At 53.9% G+C, this 16,864-nt stretch overlaps 1 long non-coding RNA gene across 2 annotated transcripts in view; it reads right to left on the bottom strand.

The window, feature by feature from the left end:
* Positions 1-5,935: 5,935 nt before the first annotated feature.
* Positions 5,936-16,864, bottom strand: part of LOC144367094 (uncharacterized) — a 41,742-nt gene continuing 30,813 nt past the window's right edge. For both annotated transcript variants that reach the window (XR_013426317.1, XR_013426316.1), the window contains one exon: positions 5,936-8,555. This is a non-coding gene — a long non-coding RNA (uncharacterized LOC144367094). The remainder of the gene's footprint in view (positions 8,556-16,864) is intronic.

Raw genomic sequence — 16,864 nt, 5'->3', positions numbered from 1 at the left:
ATACACAATTCCTCCCAGGAAAAATGGAAATGCTGAATAGATACTTTACCATGGAAAGGATTAGAAAAAATCACGACCTACCTTTGTTTCCCCGGCACAGGGCATCAAACCAGGGCCTTGCCCATGGTAGGCAAGTGCTGGCCTGCGCGCCAAGCCAGGGTTAGAAGGATCTGCCGCCAAAGTTCATTTAAACATTAGATCATCCTCAGTGTTGAGCTTAAAGAGGTGATATGACTTTAATAGCAAAACTTGCTGTTAAAATAGCATTACAGAGAAGAAATCTATAAACCAATATCACTTATTAACATAGGTCTACGGTTTAAATAAAAAAATAATAAATAGAATCAATATACTAAAAAGTGAAAATTCTTCTGTTCAAAAAAAAACAAGCAGATCTTGTTCCTTGAAAACAAGGGGGTTTAATGGTAAAATCTGTCAACACAACAAATTTCAACAAGGAAAAATAGAAATTACCTAACTACATGCATATGTGTTAAAAGGGTATTCAGAGTAATTCAGTGTGTACTCCTAAAAACAACAAAACCCTAGGAAAAAATAGGTAGAGCAGGAATATCATAGTTTCCTTCAGCAAAAATAAATACTATACATAAGAAAAGGAGTTAATAACGAGAGCATATAATAAGGAGCTCAAACAATTCAATAGCAAAAAAGGAAGCTCTAAGGAGACTTTCCAAAAACATTTTAAATTTATTTTAATCTTTATTTTTTATTGTGGTAAAAGAAAAATAACATGAAATTGACACTTTTAGCAATTTTCAAGTGTGCAGTTGGCCATGTTAAATAGACTCACCTTGTTGTGCTAGAAAATGGACAAAATCAGAAGTAATGTTAAGCAAAATTCACCAGATACAGAAATGTCGGTATCCTGTTTTCTCTCATATGTAGAAACAGAAAGGTAAAAAAAAAAAAACCAACCCTGAAAATAGAAGACCACTGTGGGCAAGGGGAGCGGGCAGGAGAGGCAGAGAGAGGCCCTGGGAAGGGCCGTGTGATCCGAGCCAGGTGCATCTTCAAGGGAGACTGGCAGGTGTCCAGCAGGTGCATCGACACACCCAGCCTCGCTCACCACTCGGAAAGCACACTTCAAACCCGTGAGACGTCACCACCCTCCAGTCAGATGGTCCATTATCAGCAGGACTGAGAGAGCAGATGCCGACCAGGATGCGGATGCAGGGAACCCTGGCACAGTGCTGGAGGGGAGGCAACTTGAGCGGCCACTGTAGCATGGCGGGCCCTCCAAAGAGGAGAAGCCAGCTCACATCATCCAGTGGTACAGGCGTCCAAGGACCTGGCGTCAGGCTGTGGAGGGGGCAGCCACACGCCCGGGTATTGCTGCGCTATCCACACAGCCTGGAAATGGAAAAACCCAGGGCCCACATCAGGAGAGTGTGGTCCATACACACCACAGAACACCCTTCAGCCATCCCAGGATGGGATCATGCCATTTGCCACATCACTGATGGAACTGGAGCTCACTGAGGACCTGATGGACCAGCCAGGCACAGAGGACCAGGTCTGTGAGGTGCAGCATTAAAATGCTGATCTCACAGGTGTTGAGAACAGAAGGGTGGTCACCAGGGGCTGGGAGGGTGGGGGGAGTTGGGGGCCAGGCTGATGGGCACATGTGGCAGTTAGACAGGGCGGGACCCGAAGTCCAGGTGTCCTGTTGCACAGTAGGGTCACTGTGGACAAGAATAACTTGCTGCATTTGTTTTTAATCTAAAAGAAAGGATTTTGACGGCTTCCACCATAAAGAAATGAAGAATGTTTCCTATGTTTACCCTGATTGGACATTACATAATGAATGTGTGTATTGAAACATCACACAGGGAGCCTTTAATATGTACAATTTTCATGTATTCGTTAAAAATTTAAAGAGAAATGTAAGAAAAATATATGATATATATAAATAAAATAAGAGAGTTTATCATTTTTTTATATTGAGACAAATTTAAGAGACAAAAAAGTAAGGACAATAATGAATCAATAAAAATGCTATAGCCATATAATGTGCTGGCACCTGATCTTAGACTTTGCTGCCTCCAAACTGAGAGCAGTAAATTTCTATTACTCACAAAAGTCTGGGAGTATTTTTTACAGCAGCCCAGGTGAACTAAACAAGAGAAGATGCTATAAAACTCTTAGAAGATGACAGTCTTGACCTTGAGTTAAGAAAATCTTTCTTAACCATGACACCAGAAACACAAGTAACCAAAGAATAAAATAAACAATTTACATAAAAAATTCATTAAAGTTAAAACTAGCGCTTCGAAGGACACTATCAAAAACCGAGAAGACGACCCATAGAATGGAAGAAAATATTTACAAATCATTTTTGATGCAGCTCATGAAACTAAAACTTATAAAGAATTCCTACAACTCAATAATAAAAAGACGAGTGGCTGAATTTAAAAATAGGAAATAATTTGAATAGATATTTCACCAAAGAAGGTATAAAAATGGCCAACGAGTCCAAGAAAAGGCATTCGGGAAATGCAAATCAAAACCGCAGTGAGACACAATCTCAAGGCCAGGTCGGCATGATCAAACGACGGCTATGTGCACTTGCTGGGACTATGTGGGAAGTCACTGTCCCCTGGGGGTAGACGGGGGTCCACTGCCTTGGGGAAAGGCCAGTGTGAGCTGGGTGTGACGGACACACCTGTGACCCAGTGACTTGGGAGCTGAGGCAGGGGGATGCCAAGTTCCTGGCCAGCCTGGGCAGCTGAGTGCTGGGATGTGGCTCAGAGGGTAGCGTGGCCCTGGGTTTCATCCCCAGTACCAAAAACACAGGTAGAACAGTGTGGTGTTTCTAAAACAATTAAATGCAACGTCACCTATGGCCCAGCAATCCCAAAGAGTTGAAAACAGTGTGACTTGACAATAGCCCAAAGGGGAGATAGCCAGATGTCCATCAGTGGACAAATGGATGAACAAAGTATGGAATAGCCACACGATCACTTTGTCCTAAAATGCAGTAAAGCGCGGATAATGCTGCGACGCAGAGGAGCCCTGGAGACGCAGAGTGGAGAGGCCAGCCCCAGGAGACCACGTCCCATGACCCACACACACCAATGGCCAGTACCTCCGTCTGAACAGTCAGGAGTCAGCCGGTGGTTGCCCAGAGCCGGACAACGGGGCAGATGGGAAGTGACTCTTGTTAGGACTGAGATATTTGTGGGGTGGTACAAATGTTCTTAAATTGGGACTTCGGTGAGCAATTGTGAATATCCTAAAAACCACTGAACTGCGTTCCTCAGAAACCCAATTTCCAGGTACATGAAGATGTCAGGATGTTTGTGGCATCACTGTTCAGAGCATGATAATAATGGTTAGAATTGTAACATAGGTTGTAGAACCACATGACCGCCCATCTCTAGGGGGATGTTAGGATTGATAAGTTCATTCGGCGGCGACATTAGACAGCCATTGGAAGGAGGGAGTTCATGCCCCCGCCATTGCCTTGAAGGGATTCCTAGGGCTTATTATGAGAGCAAGATAAATGACTTAGCTATGTTTATAACGTGACCCTGACTTTACAAAATGAACAAGGACACAAACTTGCCCCCTCTGCACGTGAGCACGGGTTAATGTGGACGTCATCACCTGAGCATGCAGAGGGGTGGAAGGGCGCCCCAGGCTCGGCTGGGTTCTGGAGTTGTGCTGGATGGTGCTCCTCACACACCAAAGCCAGCTAGCTGTCGGGCAGCCCAGCTCAAACGTCCACTGAACTTGAGAGGGGACAGTTGATATGCACGCTCCAGAGAACCCCGTCCCTGCTGCTCACAAGCTGTGCCCCCTGCGCACACTAACCACTGTAGCTTTAGTTCTCATCCGGGGTGGGAGCTCACACGGACACCTACCTCACAGAGTGGTGTACAGTTTGGGGACACTCGCACACAGCACACAGAACTGTGCCTTTGCTGTTGGTTTGGCTGGTTCTTTGCTGCAGAGTGGGTGAATGCAGAGCTGGACCCACTTGGTAAGTAAAGAGAGGGTCACTCTCCTCTTCCCTCCAAGTTCTTCCCCTAATGGAACAAGTGCTTCTGGCCTGCTCTTGGCCACCCAGAAGCCATGGCAACCAGGCCATGAGACGCAGGCCGGCGTCAGCAGGGCCGAGCAGGAACCAAGTGGACCTTGCAGATGAGAACTGTGGACAGCACGAAATTCAGTGAGATTCGTCCCAGGAGGGACGTGCAAACTCACTTACCCAGGAAGGAGAAGTTCAAAGCACACTTGGCCTGGAAGACACAGCATTCAGGGAGGTGGGGAAAGGAGCGTAAAGGGCACTGCGGTCAGAGTGGCCCTTCCACACAGCAGTGGCTCCTCCCGAGGCCCCACGGGCAGATACCTCCTCGTCCTGTCCCTTTTTGTTTCATTTAGGTTTTCAGCTCTTTAGAGGCCAGTGGTCAAGTGGTTAAGGTAGTTGTGCACCAAGACCCTTCTCAGTGTGTTGATCATTACTGGGGCAGTTCAACAACCAAACGGAACAAGCAGAACTGAACCCTGGGCAGGTGCCCCGACAGCTCAAAGGCAGAGCCCACCAGGAAGGCGGGTCTCAGCTGTGCTGCAGCCCTCAGCCTCGAACGACCGCTGAGACACGGGGCTCCCCTCCCCCCGAGCTGGAGCCTGCCTTTCCTCCCCTGGCAGGTCAGGGTCCCCCAGGAGGCTGACGTCCACGGACAGGAACAACAGACTTCTCCTTGTAATTAAGAACTCAGGCTTTAGAGCAAAGCTGATCAATACAGAGGTGATCCGCTTGAAATGCCTCCCATCTTAATTGGCTCAGCACTAATATCCACGGAGACAACCAAGGGAGCCCAAGCATGATCAGCCGGGCCACGGGGCTTGGGGCAGGAAAGCGCCGCTCTGGCACAGGCCTGGGGACTGAGCAGCCCCCAACCGCGCACCTTCACCTCCCGCCCTCGAGGGCGCATAGTCCCGGGAGAGGAAGATGTTTACCTGGGAACGGGAGGGGCCTTGGGGGCCAGGGAGAAACCCACAGAAACCAGAGGGTGCCTGCTGACCTGCTTCCTGGTCATGATGGAAAAGGCGCTCAGGAGCTGGACTCACCTCTGCACCAGGTGGCTGGCTCCCCTGTCGTCCCCGAGACGCCGCTCTCGCATGGGTCCCCATCTTCAACAGCACTGAGTGTCCCTGAGGCTCAGCACACACGGTATGGAGCCCCAAGCCAGCCCCCTGACTGTCCACCCCAGAGCCCTGGCCCTTGGGCGCCTCCCCAGCTCCGCTCTGGGTGGTCCTGACTTCTGCCCTTTGAGCAAGGAAACGCACGAGCCCCGCTGATCCGGCTGATGACGCTGGCTCCCAGCCTTCACGCTGTTGTGGCCCAGACACTGTGGGCACGGAGAACAGGACCCTGCAGAAAGCAGGCCGTCGGCCCTCGGGAGGCTGGGGACCCGCTGGGGAGGAAAGACGGCCACTTACACAGAAAGCCCGGCTCCGGGCTGGGAGAAGGACTGAGGCCCTCGCTCAGAAGCTGGGGCTAGCTGCGGCAGACGACACCCAGGGTGGGGGGCCCTGAGGGCCAGTGTGACCGTCCCTGGGCCGAGTGTTGTCACAGACATCTTCAGTGCTGAAGCAGCCGACTGTACTGAGGGAGACGCAGGGGTGAACAGGGACAGACCGACAGGTGTCACAGGGTGCAGGTTAGTGCTGCCTCGGGCAGGCCTGGTGGAGCGTGGCTGACCACCCCGGGGTGTCAAGCAGCCGCCCCTGCCGACGCTCAGGGGAGGGGACATGGTGTCCAGGCCTGTGTCTAAGCTGAGAGAGGCTTGTCCATGAGTCAAACACCCGCTTGGTTCTTAATCATGGCAGCAGATGGCACAGATGTCACAAAGAGCCAGTCTTGGAGTCGCTGTGGTGAACTCACACACCAGCAGTGGAAACAGACACGCATGTGAACAATCTCAGATATATTTTTTAAAAATTGCAGAACTGAATCAAGTACATCCAGGATATAAGGTGTCACTAAATGGCCTCCATCAGCGGCCATCTCAGAGAGCTTCCTGGAGGAAGAGAGGCTTTGTCCTGCTGCCTGCAGGGAGGGGCAGGAATTGAAGGAGGAAACCTGAACAGGAGGTGGCTATGGGCAGCGGAGTCTCCAGACGAGGCAGAGGAATGAAAGCAGGGCTCAGTCCGGGTGCTGGGTGGCAGACTGCCCTGGGACAGAGGATCTAGCAGAGGAGAGAGTCAGGGGAGCTGCGACCCAGGGAGCCATGGGCCAGGGCACACGCCTGGCTGAGGAGCAGGACGTGGCCTTGCAGGCAGAGGATGGGCAGCGCAGATGTCTGGACAGGCGGGTGACACCCTCACACCATAGGGGATGGGCGGGTGACATGCTCACACCATAGGGGACAAGTGGGTAGGGGACAGGCGGGTGACATGCTCACACAGTAGGGGACAGGTGGGTAGGGGACAGGTGGGTGACATGCTCACACCGTAGGGGACAGGTGGCTAGGGGACAGGCGGGTGACACGCTCACACCGTAGGGTGGGTTGGTGGAAGTGGAGGAAAGGAGGAGAAGGAGGAGATTACAAGACCGTGGAGTGACAGCCGCTTGGCTCATGCAGCACAGGGGCAGCGGGGGCGGGAGAGGGGCACGGGGCACATCAGTGGGGGAGGGGACGAAGCTTCTCAAGGAGGATCAGGTGGCCAGGACCCGTCTCAGCACCCGTGATGCTGCGCACCGCCCTCTGGCCTCGGCTGCCTTGGTTTCTGCGTCCACTACTTGGGGATGTGACTCGGGCTTCTGATACGAGGAGCAGAGAGTCGGGGAAGGAGGAGCCTCTCAGCAGAAGGCGTGGAGAGCTCATGGGTGAAGGGTCCCTGAGCCCAGCAGTGAGCAGCCCCCAGGAAGCCCGTTGTTCCAGAACAAGAGCCCAGTGGGGGGCATTTGCAGCCCTTCCCCTTGTGGCTGAGCTGCCTCCTTTTCCTTGTTGAGAGAAATCTTCCTTCTCAAGGTTGAAAGCTCCGAGAGCTGGGGGCCATCACACCAAGGCGAGCCCAGGGCTGAGTGCTCCTGAGACCAGGCATGGCGCCACCTGCACGGAGCAGCGGTCTGTGGCCTTGTGGAAGCACACATGAGCAAAGGTGCTCACTGCAGACAGTGGCCTCCCTCTCTGTGGGTCCGGGACTCTGGATCCACTGAAATCAACTAGACCTCGATGTCCACCCCCCAGTGAGGACACGGCACACCTCCCATCAGTGAAACGTCACAGAAGCACACGCATGAGACCTCTCCAACAGCACGGCGGGAAAGCTCCAATTGACCCAAGCAAATTTTTTCTAGGGTGAGAAATTATGCATCCATATATGTGTGCAGTTCTAGAACTCTGAACTTTGTTTTGGGCACACTGACTTCTTTCTGGAACATTCTAATTTTTCTTAAGGCTCTGTACATACACAGCATACTTAGGCAGAAAGGTGTTGGATGGTGGCATCACCATTTGGACAAAATCCTGGTCAAACTGTCTCATATACCAGGAGAGCACCGGCCTGGGCATGGCTCAGGCTCCACGGACCCGCCCAGTGCCTGGCTCCGTCCTGGGCTCTCTCCCCTGCTGCTGTCCCCGTCCTCAGCCGGGCTCTCCTGGAGTGGCAGGGAAACAAGCAGGAAGCCCCAGGCTCAAGGTTTGATCACTCTAAACCCCGAGAGGACACAGAGGGCTTCTCTCCCCTGATGGTGTCCCCCTGGGTGGCCTCCCACTGGCCAGGCCTGGGTCACAACCCCATCCCAGAAGCAGCCCCTGGGCTCCAACTGTCCAAACCCACTCCTGGGGCAAGGGAAAAGGGTCAGCCCTGCTTGACCCCAGAGAGCACCAGCAGAGGAGTGGGGGGCTGCAGCCCCCGGGAAATCAGGTGCTTCTGACCAAAAGGAAAAGGGGTGCTGGGACGCCCCGGCCAAGTGGCACCATTCCCGCTGCTGAAGCGAGGAGGAACAGGCCCAGGACAGGCCGTCAGAGAGGGATGACGCCTGAGCCACTCCTGATGCTGGCGCTTGTTAGTGACAGCTGAGATCCAGTGCCAGGGAGCAGCTTCGGGGCAGAGCCGGCAGGGCTGGGCGGGAGCCGGGCAGCCCTGTGTCCTCCAGCCAGAGAGCCCCCAACCCCGACAGCTTTACCTCAGGGATGCCCATGCCGATTCCGGAACTTTCCAAGTTGCAAAACTTGTTCTCAGACTCAGCAGATAATATTTGAAACTGTTTTATGACCAACAGTTAAACAGGAGGCAATTAAGGGAGAAGAATCCAGGATACAGCTTCCTGCATAAAACTGAGCCGTACAATTAGCTCATCCCGCATCAGTTAGGCCTCAGTGGTTTGACAGTCACTCACTGGCAGCAATAAACCAATCCTGGTCGGCAAAGGGGGTCAAAGCCAGTAACGGAGAGACGCAGACGCAGGCTGCGATCATCCGTCAATCCCGCAGCGCCGTCGTGGGTGCCGGAGGGATATCTGGTAACTGGGTTTTAGTGTCTCTCCCCCGTCAGCTCGCGCTCTCCTTTATCGAGATGTTCTGTGGAAGATGAGATGTGTTTTTAATAATAAAACCCTTGTATTGTAGATCACTTTGTACTTTATAAAACGGCGCACGAGAGTCTTCCAGCAGCCTTCCGAGTCAGCAGGACAAACATTCTTCTCCCAAGTAACCACCCCAGTGTCTGGCAGGGGGGCGGCCTTGAGGGATTGCCAGCCCCCTCTCCCTGAGCGTGGAGTGCACCAAGCTCCGGCTCCAGGGTGCCGTGCCGATAGATGGAGCCCCCGCATCAGGACAGAGCCACCTTGGCACTTTCGTCCCTGGGGTCATAAGTCAGTCCTCTCTAACTGCAAAGGAATTAAATATACCTGAGCTTAAAGGAAAATCCCCCTGGTCCAGGCACAGTAATCCTCTGGAGAGGCAATAGCCAAGAAGACACAAACACACACATTTCACAGGATAATAAAAAGCGTTTTAACCACGACTCGCATCTGTGAGGTGGCTTAGAATCCCCGCGTGGCACCTCTGTCCTGAGCCTCTGCAGGCTGGACGTCCAGCATCTCTGATTTCAGGAGGGGCGGGCGAGGTCTTGCTTTGCTAGGAGACCTCCCATCTTGCCCATATTTCTAGCTCTTTCTCAGAGTTGAAAAATGCAGTAAATGTGTTCAGGAAGTGGACCTCTGTTTTAATTAGGAAAATATTGGCTCACTGAATTATGCCGCAGCGCTTTGCATGACTCTGAGGTCCCCTGGTGGAGCTACAATCCCCGAAGGTGGTAGCTGTGGAAACAAAGACTGCTGGGTTCGTCCCACATCCCCCGCCCGGGCATTCACGCAGTCCACAAACATTCCACGATGGCAAGCTCTAGAGTGAGACAGACGATGTAAGATGGAAGGCCCAGCCCCCAACCTCGCGGGCTGGACGAGCAAACCAGCCACATGGCAGCCCCAGGCAACAGCAGAATTGCAGGTGATTGTGGGCACTTGCCCAGGCCCGACCCTGCCCATGGCTCTTCAGGACCACCCAGGCAGGCAGCGTCATCAACATCCTACAGGGGACCCACCGAGGGTCCAAAGGCAGAAGTGCCTTGGTCAGTTAGAGGCAGGTCTGGGACCATGCCCAGGCTCCTGGGTGCCAGCCCCGCCCCCTGTGGGTGCACTAGTCATGGAGCCACCAAGTTCAGGGTAGCCCAGGATAGAAGTGACAAAGTGCCAAGTGGGGAGCTAGCACCTCGGAGCACCGGGCTGCAGCCTAGAGGGCTGGGGAGCTCTTCCCGCCCCACCTGGAAAGGAGGCAGTTGGCTGGGGCCTGCAGAGGGTGGCCCAGGGATGGAGGCCAGGCTGGCCCGGAAGGCAGCTGCAGGCCGTGTCTGGTTATGTAACGAGGCCCCTGCGCTTCCATCTTCAGACAGGAACCGTCCGTGATTTAATTCTGCTGGTAATTAACAGCTCCCACTGCCCGAGAAGGTCAGCAGGACTCCGCGGCCGGCGGCTTTCCCTGACCAACGGGCTGGCGGCTGCCCCTGCTGGGCGCCAGAGGCCTGGCCCTGGAGACCTCACCATCATGATTGTTTGGTCTTGTTTTCAATCTTGAGGGAGACTTAAGACGTTGTGAGCTATTTTCAGAACCTAAGCTAATTAGTGTGGATACATGAACAGGAATTCATCAAAATGTGTCCTTGTTCCACGTAATCACAACGTGTACGAATATGATCAGTTTTAAAGGCCAGAGGAGAATGTGCCAATGTTCTGGTTGCCTTTACTCGTTCCTGGCGTTTGGACTTGACTTTGGCTGGTGCTGAGGAAGGAACCGGGGTCCTGTGTGCTCGGCCAGCGCTCTGCCCCAGCTTCCCCCCCAGCCCAGAATGCTTCACAGACAGGAATTCACTCTCATCTTTTCAAAATTTTCATAATGAGCCTGTGTCGATTTTAAGAATTCAGAAAAAAAAAAGATCTGATTGAAGACATTTTTTAAGTCAAAGTCATGAATACACAGAGTCCAAAGGTCACGTGCTACCAGGGACTGATCTCAAAGATCAGAGTGTGCCTCTCCCTCCCCACACCTCACCCCAAGCCAGCCACCCCCAGGGCTGTGTGCAGGAACACAGGAGGGCTGCTCATGACGTCAGGGCTCCCTGCCTCCTCAACCCTGCGTCCTGGACCCTGCTGTAGCCCCTCTGCGGTCGTCTGCCCCTGGGCTGGAAGCAGTAGGTGTGGCCACCTCTTCCCAGGGGTGCAGAGCCCTGCAGCTCCTAGCCTTGCCTGAGGCTCACGACTGCCATCCTCCGCACCCCAACCTCTGGCATCCGCCTGGAGCTGGTGCCTGTGCAGCTGGTTCTGCCATCAAGAGGCAGCTTCCCGGCTTCCCCACCATTGTTCATTCTGAATCTGAAAACTAAGGGGGCATGGCATTTGCGTGTGCTAGGTCACATCACGGTGGCCGTGGGCATACCCAGGCAGGAACTGTCCTGTCGTCTCTGTCTGCATCACCTCGATTTCTGACTCTCCGTCCGTCGGGTTTCCAGGAGGCCCCTCTCCCCAGGCCTCTCTCCCAGGGACCTGTCTTCTGCTGGACCGTTTGCTCTACAGCTGGACACTGCCAAACCCACCCTGGCCCCAGGCTGGGGGGAGTCACACTCTGGGGGGACTTCCCCGACACTTCCCTGAGTCTCCAGCCCCAGCACTGCCTGTGCCTCAACTCTCTCTAGAACAGACCCCCAGTGCCCAGGGACGTCCACACACTGGGGACACTTCCCTGAGTCTCCAGCCCCAGCACTGCCTGTGCCTCAGCTCTCTCTCTAGAACAGACCCCCAGTGCCCAGGGACGTCCACACACTGGGGACACTTCCCTGAGTCTCCAGCCCCAGCACTGCCTGTGCCTCAGCTCTCTCTAGAACAGACCCCTGGTGCCCAGGGACGTCCACACACTGGGCAGACACCAAGGGGCCAGTCAGGGCTGCCACAGCTCCGCGCCTCTGTTTCCCAGCTGGAGACTCTTCCTCCATGGACAGGCCCAGACATAGGGGGGTGGGAGAAGCCAGCCGCGTCCCCATAGGAGAACGCACCCAGACTTGCGCCTGCATCTCCTCCGTCCTGGGGAGAAGCAGCCTCAGGGGGAAGCCGCTTTGGGAGGACGGAAGCCTGGGATTGCCTGTGGGTTTTGTGGTGCTGCCCTTCCCTTTGTTTCTTTGAGACAGGGTCTTGCTGTGTACAGGCTGAGGCTGGACTTAAGTAGCTGGGATTACAGGTGCCCAGCCACGGTGGCCAGCCAAGAGCCTGGACCTTTGCAGATCTTCAGATCCTTGTGACCCGGGAGCCCTCCCTGCCTTTTGCTCTGCTTGCTTTTGCATCCTGGGTCTTGAACCCAGGGGTGCTCTGCCCCTGAGCCATGTCCCCAGCCCTGTTTATTTTTCCTTTGGGGGCAGGATCACACTAAGTGGCCTAGGCGGGCCTTGAACTTGTGGACCTCCTCCTCAGCCTCCTGAGTCCCTGGGATCACCGGTGTGCCACCGGGGCCTGGCTCCCTGCCTTTAGGCCAATTTGAGTGGAATCCTGTTCCCTGGATGACAGCCCTTGGCTGCTGGTGGCTCCTCTGAGACCGTGCCCTCAGGGGCCCCTTTGCTGCGCTCTGGAGCCTGACTCGCCCTTCACGGACCCGTGTCTTCCTCTGTGTTTCTCTTCCTGCCTTTACTAGAACATCCTGGATAACTAAGGAATCTATAATAGAAAGGTTCTTTCCCGAGTCCCTGAAAGCGTTAGAATGTTTTAGCTTCTGGGGAAACTCAGGTGGGCATCAGGTTCTAGGTGGAGAAATGGCACCACTCCAACGGCCTTCTACCGTCCCCTGTTGTGACAAGATGTTCAGGTGACCCAGCGTCATTCTGGGAAGCAGTGCAGCCACGTCTAGCCTGCAAGAGCACGGGACACTGGTCAAGTGTGCATTTCAGATAAACAGTGCGACATTTGGGAGATTCTCAGACCACTGTCTCTTGTCTTTCTGGTGTCAGCCTTGACTGCGTCCTGTACTTTAACTGTCCACCTTACGGGGAAAGCTTCGGTAGACTCTATATGCTGGATGCTCTGGAATCTCACAGTACTCCTGGTCCTGGGATTTTTTTCTTTTTTTTAAAGTCATGATACTCATGATAACTGAGCTCCAAGAAACAGGGCAGGATTCTTGTTGACATGTTAGACGGTGGATCACCAGTGCCCGAGAGAGGCCCAGCCCTCTGCCAACCCGGAACGCAGGATTACAGCAGGGGAGAGAACATTACATCAACCCTGAGTCTGGGACAGACACAGAAAGACATCTCCTCCACACCAGGCCCGGTGGGCAGCTGAAATTGTCAAGTTTCCAACCCGCCCCTCGACTGGCACCGCACACAAACCTCAGTGAACCACCTCAGGAAAGGGCCAGGGTCAGACGGAAGAGCCCTGCTTCATAAGAGTGAAGAGTCCGGACCTGGAATTGCTGCACGGGGAGATGCAGAGAGATGGGCTCTCTGCAGAGGAGAAGGTGGCTTGCCTGCCAGGTGCAGATCTCTTGAGGTCATCTCTGGTTGAACCGGCCAGAAAGTCAGTAAGAGGCAGGGAGATAAGAAGTGACCACTCTGGAAAGTAGCAGTGAAATCAGGCAAAGGTAAAAGTAAGTCAGAGAAACCAGGAGAGCTGCAGTCAGGAGAGAGAGGAGGAGATGACTAGAGTCACTGAACCAGACCTGACCTTGGAAATCATCCAGTGCAGGGTGAGGGGTAGCTCAGGGGGACAGCACTTGGTTAGCAGGTGCCAGCCACCCCCAGTGCCACACAGAGGAAGAAAGGAAGAGAAAGAGAGCAGCAGGGAGGGGAGGCAAAGGGAGAGGAAGAAAGGAGAGGAGGGAGGCAGAGGGGAGGAAGGGGGAGGGAGGGGGAGGGAGAGGGGAGGAAGGGGGAGGGAGGGGGAGGGAGAGGGGAGGAAGGGGGAGGGAGGGGGAGGGAGAGGGGAGGAAGGGGGAGGGAGGGGGAGAGGAAGGAAGGAGAGGAGGGAGGGACAGGGAGAGGAAGGGGGGGAGAGGGAGAGGAAGGAAGGAAAGGAGGGAGGGAGAGGGGGAGGAAGGAAGGAGAGGAGGGAGGGACAGGGAGAGGAAGGAGGGAGGAAGGGGGAGGGACCATCTTAGTCCAGCTCTTGTTTCACAGTGACAAGAGCGAGTGGGAGACCAGGAAGCCGACTAGACCCTGATTCCCAGAGTGGTGCTTGCACCTCTGTCCTGCCTTTGGGGACCTCGGGCACAGTGGCCCTACCTGATCATCTTGACAGCCTGTGAGAATGATGAACCTTCTCTGCAAGCTCTGACCCACTCAGGGCAGCAGCCTCTCCAAATGCCCGCTAAGAGGCGGCCTGTGCCCAGAGCTCCCCCACTGGCTTGCACCCAGTGCCTCAAGTGGGAGTGGGGACGCAGCGACTGCCTTCTACCTGGACCTTGGTAGAGGCCCTGATCGGGGGAGGTAGGACGGTGTGGAACGCAGGAGGAGCCTTGGGAGGACAGGGACAGAAGAGGAGGCGAGGTCTGGGTGCTTCAGGACCCGGGGGTCAGACGCGCCTGCTGGGCCACCAGCATTCACAGGAGGACAAAGCAGCAGAGTGCGTGCACTGTCATCGCCGTCCTGCCATCAGACATCACTGCGGGTGCCTGATGTCACAGTGAGATGTTTGAGCAGACCTGGCTTCCCTCATTACTTGAATAATTCACATTCTGTTTCTGGTGATGGGTGTTTTCAGCAGAGCAAAATCGCTTCCAGTGCAATTCTGATCTCAGCATCCAGAGTCGATGGGTCTGGACTCAAACCTGAAAGTGCTGGTTATCATCCAGGAAGGTCATTTGCCTTATTTTCTCTGTGGCCACAAGTGAAGGCCATGAAGTTGAAAGGTGACCCCTGGTGACCACAAGGTGACTTTTAACCCCAGTGGGTGTGAGGGGGACAGAGGCGGGGAGCATGCCTTACTAAGGCATTACTAAGAAGTGAACGCGGTGAAAGGTGTTCGGCTCTTGAGAAGCTTGACTGTGGCTGAAAAGAGGAAACCCGTCCAATCAGCCTGGACACCAGGTGGTCCCGGTGATGGTGGGAGAGACCCGAGCACTTAGCTCTGGGGAAGGGTCTCCCTCAGCTCCCTTGTGTGCCCAGTGGTGTTGCTCACCATGAACAGTCTGCCATGGTCACCTGGCCAGCTGGCCTGGGGGCCAGAACAGAAAACTAGGCCCTTTGACTCCTCATTTGCTTGGGTTCATGAGGCCTCTCCGCTCTGCAAATGTTCTTGGTCTTCAAGGACGATACAGGTGGTGGTTTGTGCACAAACAGTTGCAGAGAGCTGCGACAGCCTCTCGGGCAGGAGGAACAAGGAAAGACAAGACTCGATTAAGCAGATGTTTTCCGTATGCAGGACGCTGGAGCTGCACTTGACTGACAAGGAGCTACTTGACCCTCACGGTGACCATGTGAAGCAGGCAGAGCTGTTGACTTTCCTTCATAGGTTAAAAAGTCGAGGCTCAGAGAGATTAAGGCCCCTAGATGAGAGCCTCTCCCGGTGATGCAATAGAGACAGCGTCACCAGTACCTTGCAATGTCCTGACTAGCTTTTCCGGGCACCCCCAAATTCATTGTCCTATTTTGGATTATTTCACTTTCAAAACAACCTCATGAAAAAATAACGTATGAGATAGCAAAATCAAAACCTGGTCCCGTCCCCCGAGCCACACCCATAGGGAGGAGGGAACTCACGGAGACCACACCAGCTCGGTGGCCCATTTCTGCAGAGCTACCAGGACTCCTGAGGGGAGAGACTCCATCCTCGACTGTCTTCAGCAATAGCACCCGGGGTCCAGGGTGTCCATCCCATCAAATGCCAGAACCAAGCTGCTTTCTCGGGGCCCAGGGAAAAGAGTTCATAAGGAATAGCCAAGGAAATGACTTCTGAAAGAATCTCTTTAAAAAATAAATAAAGCCGGTCTTGGCCACCACTAAACTTCTCCCTCTTCAAAGGGACATACAGTGAGTCTCTTGAAATGTGTTAAATAAAAATCATGGAGGCCATTGTTTTGGACTAATCACCTGCACTAGGCTGCGGCAGACCTGACCACAACTCTAAACGCACTCACTGACGCTCACTGCAGCTCGCCGCTCGGAAACCTAGCGCTCACCCGGACCCACCAGGAGTCGGGACCGGAGAGGGAGCAGCCTGGCCCCGAGAGGCCACTGTCACCCCTTGTCATCATGTGGCTGCTCGGCCTCTATCCTTACACATAACGGCAACTCGAGGAGCTAATCAGACATTCCCTTCTTGTTCTGTCTCCTTGTCCCCACCTTACATGAAAAGTCACTCTGTAACAACCAAACAGCTTTGTCTTTTCTTTCTGCCTGATTTAAGCCCTTTTCTGTCCACAAAACCAGCATTAGTTTGGCTCCTCACTTTGTCTCTGCCATGGGATACAATGTGCCAAGGAAAGCCAACCGAGACCTTTAGAGATGTGATTTTGTTCTTCAACAAACCGTAGGGCTCTTTGGCAAGATAGTAACTTGCCATTAGCCTCAGGGATAAAAGAACCAACGTGAGTAAAGACCACACGTTCCCAACCCATTATCACACAGCATTATCAGTTGAGAAGAGGAGATGGGCACGGTGGCACTGGTGTAACCCCAGCGCTCAAGAGGCTGAGGCAGGAGGATCGTGAGGTGCAAGGCCAGCCTCGAGACTTAGCAAAGTCCTCAACAATTTAGTGAGACCCTGTCTTTACATAGAATATGAAAAAGGGCTGGGGGTGTGGTTAAGCATCTCTGGGTTCAATCCCTGATAGAAAGAAAGAAAGAGAGAGAGAGAGAGAGAGAGAGAGAGAGAGAGAGAGAGAGAGAGAGGGAGGGAGGGAGGGAGGGAGGGAGGGAGGGAGGGAGGGAGGGAGGGGAGCCACTAGTTTGGCATAAAAATGGCAGCCCAGGTGTGATTTGCTGATAATTTGGAGGCAAGAGCTGTGTCTTGTTTTCCGGTGTCCCTGGCACAATGTCCGGTGCATAGCAAGTGCCCACAGATTTTACTTAATGATTGATGAACATCACTAAGATGAGGCGGTGGCCAGTCTTCCACCTGTGCCCCGGTCCTCACGAGTCACTCCTATAGAACCCCCTGTCTGGTGAAGCGAGTCTCTGAGGAAGCTCAAGGAACCTGCAGACACTGGTCGCTGACCGACCCTCACTGCAGGGCAGAGGTGGCACCATGTAGGCTGGCATTCAAAATGGTCTGGGTCCTCTTGGGTCCTCAATAGCCATTCACCTTGACCGTTGTGTCTGGGCTTGAAGCAGGCCAGGGACCCCCACCCACAGA

Source organism: Ictidomys tridecemlineatus, chromosome 10 (assembly GCF_052094955.1).
Source record: "Ictidomys tridecemlineatus isolate mIctTri1 chromosome 10, mIctTri1.hap1, whole genome shotgun sequence".
NCBI lineage: Eukaryota > Metazoa > Chordata > Mammalia > Rodentia > Sciuridae > Ictidomys > Ictidomys tridecemlineatus.
The sequence above is the reverse complement of the archived record's forward strand: the minus strand, read 5'-3'. Positions and strand labels throughout refer to the sequence as shown.